We start from the raw sequence: 13,046 nt of genomic DNA on the forward strand, positions 1-13,046 counted from the left end.
ATATGATTTCCATATATCTATAACACTTTCTTCATACTTACAGTATCTTTGATGTGTTTATATATTAATTTTTAAAAAATTGCAAGGTTTTCAAAATACTTTGTCTTTAACTTCTGCCTACGTTTATCGTCACATCAAACATAATCGCCCTTTCAGCCGTGAGGTCGTTATAACGTAACAGACAATCCCGCTAGTATTTGGTAAAAGAGTAGCCCAAGAGTTGGCGGTGGGTGGTGATGACTAGCTGCCTTCCTTCTAGTCTTACACTGCTAAATTAGAGACGGCTAGCGCAGATAGCCCTCGTGTAGCTTTGCGCGAAATTCAAACCAAACCAAACGTTTATCGTCATTTGGTGAAACTTAAGTAAGTTCATCAATTTCGTTCATTGATGAAAGTAAGTTAGAATTAACAACAACAAAAAAAGGTCTTTAAAGCGTGTATCAAGGTAATTTACTAAAAAAAATTGGGTTATTTCGAACAACGTTTGATCTAAAATATCTGTTTCAGTTAATACTTAAAATGATATTACGTGGCGTGGTAACATTATTTTTAACTTTTTCTTAACTTTAACGACGCAGCATATTAGACTAAGTAAAATATTCGGTTTCTGAACTGTTCAGCTTTAAGCCTCAAAATGTAGTTAAGCGACGCTTAGCGCGTATGCAATCGAGTTAAATAGTATATAACTCGGAATAAAATATGATCATGTCATATTCATAAGTTATATTAATCATTGCACATCTACTTCTCTATACTAGCGACATCTGTTGCTAACGTTTAATACTTTCACAAGCTTCTTTCTTCCCAGTCGTTTAAGGACGAGAAAATGATCATGTAATAGCGTGACAAATGTATGCAACTCAGAAAAAAATTCTATTATAACGCATACATTGACATCACTAGTGTGTTAGTTTATTGTCTCTTTTGTTAGTATGATAGTATATTAACGCATGTGCAAGTATAAATGTTAAACGTTCTATATAAACAACCGCAAGAATCTGTTAAAGATAAATGCTTACAGAAGCCTTGTTTGTTCTAAAAATCCCGGTATAATTAAAACCTTTCCCAAAAATTTAGATACATCAAAAATAGTTATAAAGTGCAACATAAATCTTAAAGATACAAAACTCGTGAAAAAATATGAGCCGAAAGTATGTAATTAGGCAAAATCATATTTCGAGTCATAAACCTAGTGTTAAGGTTAGCTTAAGTTTCTTGTACATCTGCAGAACTGGATATTACAAGTTGACACTATAAATCATGTGAATAAACGTGATTCAGCAACAAACTATGAAGTACAAACACTATAATAGTCTTGGAATAAATAAATATACCCATATAAATGACATTGCTGTTTTTGACTGGTTAACAGCAAGAAACGATTGGACCAAATCAGCTAAATCATTAATACTTACAAGTAAAAAAAAACTTGTTGGTATAATGTTCGTGATTATACATTAAATTAAATTAATATTTAATATACTAAGTTTCTGGACATTTCACACATGCCAATCCAGGTTACTCGTACTTATAGAACCATGCCAAAATCACCCAATAGATGGCGCTAAATTCAGTAAATATCAGTTGTATACACAATATCAATATTGGAAAGATCAAAACAATAAAAAAAAACCATCCCTTTCAAACTACACCTTTAGTATTCAGAAATTAAATCTATGCTATTATTTTCAGTTACCTTTTGGGAGAGCAACGCATACGGCTTGCTAGGTATTTCATTATAAAGAAAGTTTTTATTTGAAATGTACTGATGACGTCATTAGTGTTTCAACACAATTCTAAGACCAACTTTAAGTATGCCTATTTCAAGCACGGTTTGATTGACATAAAAAATTAAAAACAACTAAAAATCTTATTTGATAATTAAAAGTAATTGCAACTATTTATATTTACATATTGAATGTTTTTAAGTTTAATATGGAAACAGTTTCCACAAGTTTTGTTTGAGCAGACGATTTCTCTGTTACCCAGCAGGACTGATATGAACCACATGTTTCAGTCATATGGAGTCTACAATCTAACCAAGTGAGAAGGGGAAGTCATTATATATGTGTAGATTATTAGTGTGAATTAGATGCGTTTGCCATGTGGAACTCCTTTTAACACTGTAATTTTATTTTCAAATGCTAAAACAGACAGAGACGTTAGATTTATCAGTGTGTGTGTATATATATATTATTCTATCTAACTTATTGAATTGCTTCATAGTGATGTGCATGCAGTACAAATAAATATAAACCAAACGTGATACATATTTCTTACATACAGAACTGATGTCAAACCTCTGTTGTCAGGAATCTTTAAGTAATGTTACATGACCATAAAACTGAGTGAATAAGACTTCACATATCACCCCCTAAAATTTGAGCGAGAAAACACTTCATATATCTCCCTAAAAGTTGAGCTAAGTAATACTTCACACATCCTAAAAGTTAGGTGTGATAACTTTTTGTTTTGTTTTTTTGAATTTCGCACAAAGCTACTCGAGGGCTATTTGTGCTAGCCCGTCCCTAATTTATCAGTGTAAGACTAGAAGGAAGGCAGCTAGTCATCACCACCCACCGCCAACTCTTGGGCTACTGTTTTACCAACGAATAGTGGGATTGACCGTCACATTATAACGCCCCCACGGCTGAAAGGGCGAGCATGTTTGGCGCGACAGGGATGCGAACCCGCGACCCTCAGATTACGAGTCGCACGTCTTAACACGCTCGGCCATGCCGGGCCAATGTGGTGACACTTTACATATTGCCCGAGTGAAGACTTCATATATCATCATAAGAAACAAATAATTGTAGTAAAAATTACAAATTTTTCCCCTGAACAATCTTTACATTCACTTACTAGACATCACGTTTTGATTTCTTCTCCAGATCACTAAAATAAGTTGATAAAACACACACTGAAAGACGCACAGCTCAACAGTCTTGTAAGATATATCTACTACTATATAACACACAGTTGAACAATTCTGTAATATATACTAGTTTCACATATACTGTTGAACAATCCTGCAAGACGGATTAATGTACATGTAGCTGGAGAGTCGTGCAAGACGGATTAATGTGCATGTAGCCGGATAGTACTGCAAGACGGATTAATGTGCATGTAGCCGGATAGTACTGCAAGACGGATTAATGTGCATGTAGCCGGACAGTCGTGCAAGACGGATTAATATACATGTAGGCCGATAGTCATGCAAGAAGTGTTACAAGAACACACAGCCGGAAATGTTCTACAAAACGTGTTCGTGGTCAGCTATCACTCAACAAACAACAGTTGTAAATCATTATCGTATTATGTTTCTAATGCTTTAGTTTTTCATCTACTGATATGTCTAGAGTAGGCCATCACACCTTATCAGTCATACACTACTCTAATTTATCACACCTTATCAGTCATACACCACTCTAATTTATCACACCTTATCAGTCATACACTACTCTAATTTATCGCACCTTATCAGTCATACACTACTCTAATTTATCACACCTTATCAGTCATACACTACTCTAATTTATCACACCTTATCAGTCATACACTACTCTAATTTATCAGATGTAGAATATTCATGATTTGCTGTATTGTAAATACACACAATTCATTCTCTGCTCTTATTTAATAAATGTCACAGTATTGAGAATATTCATGTTTACGGTATTTTAAGGACACACACTTGACAGGAGTTGCTAATTATTTGCGTATATATGTTTACTATATTTACCATTAAATTCTTTGCGCCGTCAGATCAAGAGCTTGTATTCAAGGGGCCCAAAGCTTGTAAACATTTTACGACGTCAGATCGAGAGCTGGTAGTTGAAGGGTCTAAACTCATGATTTTTACAATAATTATATACATGCGATTTGTGAATAAGCATTTGTGTATATTTATAAGACTGTATTAAAGTGATATAGTGCGAGCCAATGTCTAATTGTCCCATTTGCCATATTTCATTAATATTTTGACTTATGCACTATAGGGCCCAGCATGGCCAACCGTGTTAAGGCGTGCGACTCGTAATCTGAGGGTCGCGGGTTCGCATCCCTATCGCGCCAAACATGCTCGCCCTTTCAGCCGTGGGGGCGTTATAATGTGACAGTCAATCCCACTATTCGTTGGTAAAAGAGTAGCCCCAGAGTTGGCGGTGGGTGGTGATGACTAGCTGCTTTCCCTCTAGTCTTACCCTGCTAAATTAGGGACGGCTAGCACAGATAGCTCTCGAGTAGCTTTGTGCGAAACTAAGAAATAAACAAACTTATGCACTATAGTTGATTCACTGTTTTGTGTTTGTTTAATTTTTGCTATGTCTATGTTCTGTACCTCGCCATATGAACTGTGACATTCTCTATTTAAAACTTTCGTGACATAAGCTGTTCTGGTCAACCATCTGGACGGAAGTACTATATAGTATATGTACATGTGTGTGCGTCTGTATACATACTTATGTACATAGTACATAAGCACACGTTCATTTCAAATTTCTTCAGACCTTACATACGTAATAGGACATAGTATTTTTTCCACAAGTAATACGCTATATAATACATAATAATCAACATATAATTGTCAGCTACCCTGTACTTAGGTAATTCTCTATATATTCACTTTATCTACTCAAACTTAATTTAATGTTAATTCTAGAGCACCTCAGTAAACGTATGGTAAATCTATACATTTGTATAAACCTCTTATCAGCTTCACACAACTATAAGCCCCCACTCACTCAACCATTTCTAGCAATTAAATGACGCCTTACTAACTAACTAATTTTAGTATTTTGAGGCAAGTAAAACATGCGGCCCTTGAACCAAGGGTTATATAGCAGACCCACATTCTGTACGTACCAGAGCGACGCTTATCAAGACGGTAACGTGAGTAAACACACGTGTTAAGTCCTTTCTGGACATGTTTCTTGTTAGAGTCCAGCTGAGGGTAGCTTTTAAAACACGCATGTGAGCGTTATTAAGAGATAATGCACACGGATTTTAAACGTTGAATGAACACGTTCGTCGTATTTGGTAAACCACAACCTTGCTGTATGTCGCATGGTGGTCGACAAGGGTGTCTTTGTTTAAGTGTCGGGGAATGAGGGAGCAAAACTGCCGATTGTGGCGAGGCAAAACTAGTATTTTTTTTATAACTCTGAGAACCCTAATTTTTATTAAGTTTTGTGACTGCACCTCCCCCCCACATATTTGAGTCAGTAATTCAATACAAAATGCTAACTAATTTCTATACGTATTAAGAATTTACTAAACTTAAATATACGTAATACCAAGTGGCACCCTATAGTCAAAGTGTGGTGGAGCATGTGACCCAGCAAATTCCAGAATTTGGTGTCTGTGGTGGACGGTTTTCCTAGTTTTTTCTTTTCGTTTTGTTTTTAATTAGTACGAAATAATTTGACTTGTTTTCTCATCACTAAAACTACGTAATCTGTCTAGATAGGTGTATTCCTTTCTGCTGGCATGCTTTAATTTTAATGGGATTAATCCATGACAATTCAATAATTCCCCATCGGTTCAAATGTCTTAACACAGAGATTGTGCTTTACCAGATATAGGATCGTGCAAATGATTAGCTGTTAGAAGGTCATGTGCAAAAACATGTTGTCATTTGGCATTAGTAAGACTAAACTAACTTAAACCTTAAGTCTATTTGCATAAAATATTCAGCCCTTGTTTTTCAGTTATACGTTCGTGCTATCTATTCTACTACCAAGTTTTTTCCAGAAACCGAAACTCAGTTTGATAAAAAAAAGATAAACTAGAGACAAAAAGTACTAAAAAAATCACTTTGTTGTTGTTGTTTTAGCATCAAAATACACAATAGGCTATTCGCGCTCTATCCACTGCGGTAATCGAGCCCCGAATTTTAGCACTGCAAAATCCGAAAGCTTACCGCTAACCCAACGGTGAATGTATAGCCTAAATATTAAATTTTAGAGAATAGACTTTTTTGTGTAAAAGATAGTAACATGATAGTTCACATGCAATATTTATATAGTGTATATGATTTCAACGTTTGGTCTTCAACAGTAGTTATCTGAGCTACCATACAATGTTACTCCAGTCTCGTCAGGAAAATCCACCCATAAGCTTGCATAACAGTGGTTATTGTTGAACGAAACACACGTACACTCAAGTAATCCTAATCTTCGTTACGATGTTTGTAAGTCTTCAAATTACTCATGTAACACGTTAAGTAAAAACTCTCTGCATGAAGACTTACTACAGTCGTAGTCGAGGACCGAATTAATTATGTAAGTTAAATCCCTGGGGGAAGTCGAAAAAGAAAAGGAGCAGAAAAAGTAAGGTACAATGAGAAAAACTGGCGACATGAAAACAAAACTAAACAAGCAATTAACAGTAAACAGAAAGGAATAAGCAATAAACATATTTAAAACTGGAATCTTTTGATCTTCAGAACTAGAAACTTTGAGTCTTTGGAATTAAAGTATTTTAACATTGAGAGTTAGAACTGAAATCTCTTAACCTGAACGGCAACTCGTGCGATCCTGGACCAAAATGCCAGGTGAAAGACACATGAGGTTTAGGACCACGATTTTAAACTATTGGCCAAAGGGTTTGTTTTGAATTTCACGCAAAGCTACACGAAGGCTATCTGCGCTAGCCGTCCCTAATTTAGCAGTGTAAGACTAAAGGGAAGGCAGTTAGTTATCACTACCCACCACCAACTCTTGGGCTACTCTTTTACCAACGAATAGTGGGATTGACCGTTACATAATAACGCTCCCACGGCTGAAAGGGCGAGCATGTTTGGTATGACGGGGATTCGAACCCTCGACTCTCAGATTACGAGTCGATTGCCTTAAGCACCTGACCATGCCAGGCCTTTAACCAAAGGGAATATAGCTAAACATCAACGCTCGCCACCAAAAGGGCTCTGTCGTCTTTTTTGTTTTTTTTAACAGCTGAGAGTAAGAAGCGTGGCATTACGTCGATCTTCATCTCGACATGCTAACCAATGGGCCACGCCCAACCCAAAAATATATCTGGAACACGTGAGGAGCTAAAAATAATTAGAAAAAAATTACAATTAAAAAAATTACTGTTGTCAGTAAGTACAGATAGCACAGTGCACATTGTATTCTGATCCATCAACATTTAAAACTAAGAAAAAGGAAACGATTACTCAGAGAGAAGTCATAACAAATGTTATAAGCAAACACGTGTATATTTTACCTTCCTATGCTCAATCATACATATATACGTATATACACACACACACACATATATATATACAGATATAGCACGTTATGAGGCACAGCATGAGACGGCACACGCTCTAACTCGTAAATAGATTATTGTGGCTCCGCCCAGTTTTTCTGAATATTTGGATTTATGTACAATAGCTGTATCAGCAATGTTTCATGTCATAAAAAATAGGTGTTAAGATAATATTTTTATAAAACTGTTAGAGTAACTGACAGCCAAAGCAAGACTGGTCTTTCGTCTTTTACCTAATTCTATATTCTATATCCAGTTGGAAAAACGACGGTTTCAGATACACTGATAATACAGTATTTGTTTCAAAACTGTTTTTAACGTGGTAAGTTGCCAAAATGAGTTGCGTTTTAAACGCTAACGTTAACAAACAATAAAGCGAAACCGAAAATTTACATAAGCTGCTGATAACGACACTAATTTTTAAAACCATTAAGATTTACGTATATAAAACAGCCACACAGAAGACACCAAATATGCCGTTAGTTATTCATATACATACACAATAGTGTGTGTATCTTTGTTGTTCAAATCATGAAGGTGCAAAGTGGGTCATCTGTTTTCTATCACCTCAAAGATCTAACACCAAATTTAAGCATCATAAGCCCTCAAACTTACCTTTGAGCTACTAGAGGAAAGAGTAGCACATGTGGTTTTGTGGGTACACGTGATAGATATTCAAACTACAGGATTCTTTTTTCTTGCTTAAATTTTAACAGTGAGATATTCACTTGTCAAGAAGTTTTAAACGTGATGATAAACACCCAGATATTCTGTTAATAAATGTTTACATAGAAAACTGTAATCAGTTACGAGTTTTACACATACTTGCATTTTTCGATGTATGAATACTTAGCTGTGAGGTGTCTCGTATGATGTAGGTAAAAACCAAAAGGAGTTCAATATGTGATATCCGGGCGCCTCCTTTCTCGTTACCCTGGTAACCGTTTGTTAGTTCTCCTTAGATATGCTTTCAGCTCCAAGAAGACCATGTGGTACGAAGATAAAAAAAACTGGGACTCATTACATCATAATGGATACCATTTTTGTTATCACGATAGTCAACATAAAGAACGGGCAGAAAGTTGTGTAACCTCTCATTTTTTAATTCTATATAAATTATATATGAAATTCTTAACAATTTAGTTTCTATACAATGTACCTATGAAACTCCAACATTTTCTATATAAAGTACATATTAAACTCCATCAAATTATTTCTTGTTTAAATTACATTAGCAACATCAATAACTTATTTTCTATATAAAGCACGTAGGAAACACCACCAACTTATTTTATATATACATACATATATAAAGTACATAGGAAACTCCAACAACGTACTTCTTAATATAAGCTATACAGGAAACTCCAGCAGCTTATTTCATATACAAATTACATACCAACAACTTATTTCCTATATAAGTTACAAAGAAAACGTGTGTGTATGTGTTTTCTTATAGCAAAATCACATCGGACTATCTGCTGTATCCACCGAGGAGAATCGAGCCTCTGATTTTAACGTTGTAAATCCGTAGACTTACCGCTATACCAGCGGAGAACACATAGGAAACCCTACAAACGTATGTTTAATATAAAGCACATAAGAGACATCACCAATGTTTCTTATATGTAAAGTACATACATAATACTAACAACTTGTTTTCTACGTAAAGTACACAGGAAAATCCAATAATTAATTTTCTATACAAATAACACAGAAATCTCCAAGTTATTTCCTACTTAAATTTCATAGGAAACTCCAACAACTAATTTTCTATATAAGTACATAGGAAACCACACCAACTTATTTTCTATATAAGTACATAGGAAACCCCAACAACTTATTTTCTATACAAAGTACATAGGAAACCCCAACAACTAATTTGCTATATAAGTACATAGGAAACCACACCAACTTATTTTCTATACAAAGTACATAGGAAACCCCAACAACTAATTTTCTATATAAGTACATAGGAAACCACACCAACTTATTTTCTATACAAAGTACATAGGAAACCCCAACAACTAATTTTCTATATAAGTACATAGGAAACCACACCAACTTATTTTCTATACAAAGTACATAGGAAACCCCAACAACTTATTTTCTATACAAAGTACATAGGAACCCCAACAACTAATTTGCTATATAAGTACATAGGAAACCACACCAACTTATTTTCTATACAAAGTACATAGAAACCCCAACAACTAATTTGCTATATAAGTACATAGGAAACCACACCAACTTATTTTCTATACAAAGTACATAGGAAACCCCAACAACTAATTTGCTATATAAGTACATAGAAACCACACCAACTTATTTTCTATACAAAGTACATAGGAAACCCCAACAACTAATTTGCTATATAAGTACATAGGAAACCCCAACAACTTATTTTCTATACAAAGTACATAGAAACCACACCAACTTATTTTCTATACAAAGTACATAGGAAACCCCAACAACTAATTTTCTATATAAGTACATAGGAAACCACACCAACTTATTTTCTATACAAAGTACATAGGAAACCCCAACAACTTATTTTCTATACAAAGTACATAGGAAACCCCAACAACTAATTTGCTATATAAGTACATAGGAAACCACACCAACTTATTTTCTATACAAAGTACATAGGAAACCCCAACAACTAATTTGCTATATAAGTACATAGAAACCACACCAACTTATTTTCTATACAAAGTACATAGGAAACCCCAACAACTAATTTTCTATATAAGTACATAGGAAACCACACCAACTTATTTTCTATACAAAGTACATAGGAAACCCCAACAACTAATTTTCTATATAAGTACATAGGAAACCCCAACAACTAATTTGCTATATAAGTACATAGGAAACTCCAACAACTAATTTTCTATATAAGTACATAGGAAACCACACCAACTTATTTTCTATACAAAGTACATAGGAAACCCCAACAACTTATTTTCTATACAAAGTACATAGGAAACCCCAACAACTAATTTGCTATACAAAGTACATAGGAAACCACACCAACTTATTTTCTATACAAAGTACATAGGAAACCCCAACAACTAATTTTCTATATAAGTACATAGGAAACCACACCAACTTATTTTCTATACAAAGTACATAGGAAACCCCAACAACTAATTTGCTATATAAGTACATAGGAAACCACACCAACTTATTTTCTATACAAAGTACATAGGAAACCCCAACAACTAATTTGCTATATAAGTACATAGGAAACCACACCAACTTATTTTCTATACAAAGTACATAGGAAACCCCAACAACTAATTTTCTATACAAAGTACATAGGAAACCCCAACAACTAATTTGCTATATAAGTACATAGGAAACCACACCAACTTATTTTCTATACAAAGTACATAGGAAACCCCAACAACTAATTTGCTATATAAGTACATAGGAAACCACACCAACTTATTTTCTATACAAAGTACATAGGAAACCCCAACAACTAATTTGCTATATAAGTACATAGGAAACCACACCAACTTATTTTCTATACAAAGTACATAGGAAACCCCAACAACTAATTTGCTATATAAGTACATAGGAAACCCCAACAACTTATTTTCTATACAAAGTGCATAGGAAACCACACCAACTTATTTTCTATACAAAGTACATAGGAAACCCCAACAACTAATTTGCTATATAAGTACATAGGAAACCACACCAACTTATTTTCTATATAAGTACATAGGAACCACACCAACTTATTTTCTATACAAAGTACATAGAAACCCCAACAACTAATTTGCTATATAAGTACATAGGAAACCCCAACAACTAATTTGCTATATAAGTACATAGGAAACCACACCAACTTATTTTCTATACAAAGTACATAGGAAACCCCAACAACTAATTTGCTATATAAGTACATAGGAAACCACACCAACTTATTTTCTATACAAAGTACATAGGAAACCCCAACAACTAATTTGCTATATAAGTACATAGGAAACCACACCAACTTATTTTCTATACAAAGTACATAGGAACCCCAACAACTAATTTTCTATATAAGTACATAGGAAACCACACCAACTTATTTTCTATACAAAGTACATAGGAAACCCCAACAACTTATTTTCTATACAAAGTACATAGGAAACCCCAACAACTAATTTGCTATATAAGTACATAGGAAACCACACCAACTTATTTTCTATACAAAGTACATAGGAAACCCCAACAACTAATTTGCTATATAAGTACATAGGAAACCACACCAACTTATTTTCTATACAAAGTACATAGGAAACCCCAACAACTAATTTGCTATATAAGTACATAGGAAACCACACCAACTTATTTTCTATACAAAGTACATAGGAAACCCCAACAACTAATTTGCTATATAAGTACATAGGAAACCCCAACAACTTATTTTCTATACAAAGTACATAGGAAACCACACCAACTTATTTTCTATACAAAGTACATAGGAAACCCCAACAACTAATTTTCTATATAAGTACATAGGAAACCACACCAACTTATTTTCTATACAAAGTACATAGGAAACCCCAACAACTTATTTTCTATACAAAGTACATAGGAAACCCCAACAACTAATTTGCTATATAAGTACATAGGAAACCACACCAACTTATTTTCTATACAAAGTACATAGGAAACCCCAACAACTAATTTGCTATATAAGTACATAGGAAACCACACCAACTTATTTTCTATACAAAGTACATAGGAAACCCCAACAACTAATTTTCTATATAAGTACATAGGAAACCACACCAACTTATTTTCTATACAAAGTACATAGGAAACCCCAACAACTAATTTTCTATATAAGTACATAGGAAACCCCAACAACTAATTTGCTATATAAGTACATAGGAACTCCAACAACTAATTTTCTATATAAGTACATAGAAACCACACCAACTTATTTTCTATACAAAGTACATAGGAAACCCCAACAACTTATTTTCTATACAAAGTACATAGGAACCCCAACAACTAATTTGCTATACAAAGTACATAGAAACCACACCAACTTATTTTCTATACAAAGTACATAGGAAACCCCAACAACTAATTTTCTATATAAGTACATAGGAAACCACACCAACTTATTTTCTATACAAAGTACATAGGAAACCCCAACAACTAATTTTCTATATAAGTACATAGGAAACCACACCAACTTATTTTCTATACAAAGTACATAGGAAACCCCAACAACTAATTTGCTATATAAGTACATAGGAAACCACACCAACTTATTTTCTATACAAAGTACATAGGAAACCCCAACAACTAATTTTCTATACAAAGTACATAGGAAACCCCAACAACTAATTTGCTATATAAGTACATAGGAAACCACACCAACTTATTTTCTATACAAAGTACATAGGAAACCCCAACAACTAATTTGCTATATAAGTACATAGGAACCACACCAACTTATTTTCTATACAAAGTACATAGGAAACCCCAACAACTAATTTGCTATATAAGTACATAGGAAACCACACCAACTTATTTTCTATACAAAGTACATAGGAAACCCCAACAACTAATTTGCTATATAAGTACATAGGAAACCCCAACAACTTATTTTCTATACAAAGTACATAGGAAACCACACCAACTTATTTTCTATACAAAGTACATAGGAAACCCCAACAACTAATTTGCTATATAAGTACATAGGAAACCACACCAACTTATTTTCTATATAAGTACATAGGAAACCACACCAACTTATTTTC

The 13,046-nt window shown here is 34.1% G+C and overlaps 1 protein-coding gene across 1 annotated transcript in view; it reads right to left on the bottom strand.

Moving 5' to 3' along the window:
- LOC143232044 (uncharacterized) overlaps positions 1-13,046 on the bottom strand; it is a 115,745-nt gene that overhangs the window by 101,056 nt on the left and 1,643 nt on the right. The gene's annotated exons all lie outside the window — the stretch shown is intronic.

The sequence above is a fragment of the Tachypleus tridentatus genome, chromosome 11 (assembly GCF_004210375.1).
Source record: "Tachypleus tridentatus isolate NWPU-2018 chromosome 11, ASM421037v1, whole genome shotgun sequence".
NCBI lineage: Eukaryota > Metazoa > Arthropoda > Merostomata > Xiphosura > Limulidae > Tachypleus > Tachypleus tridentatus.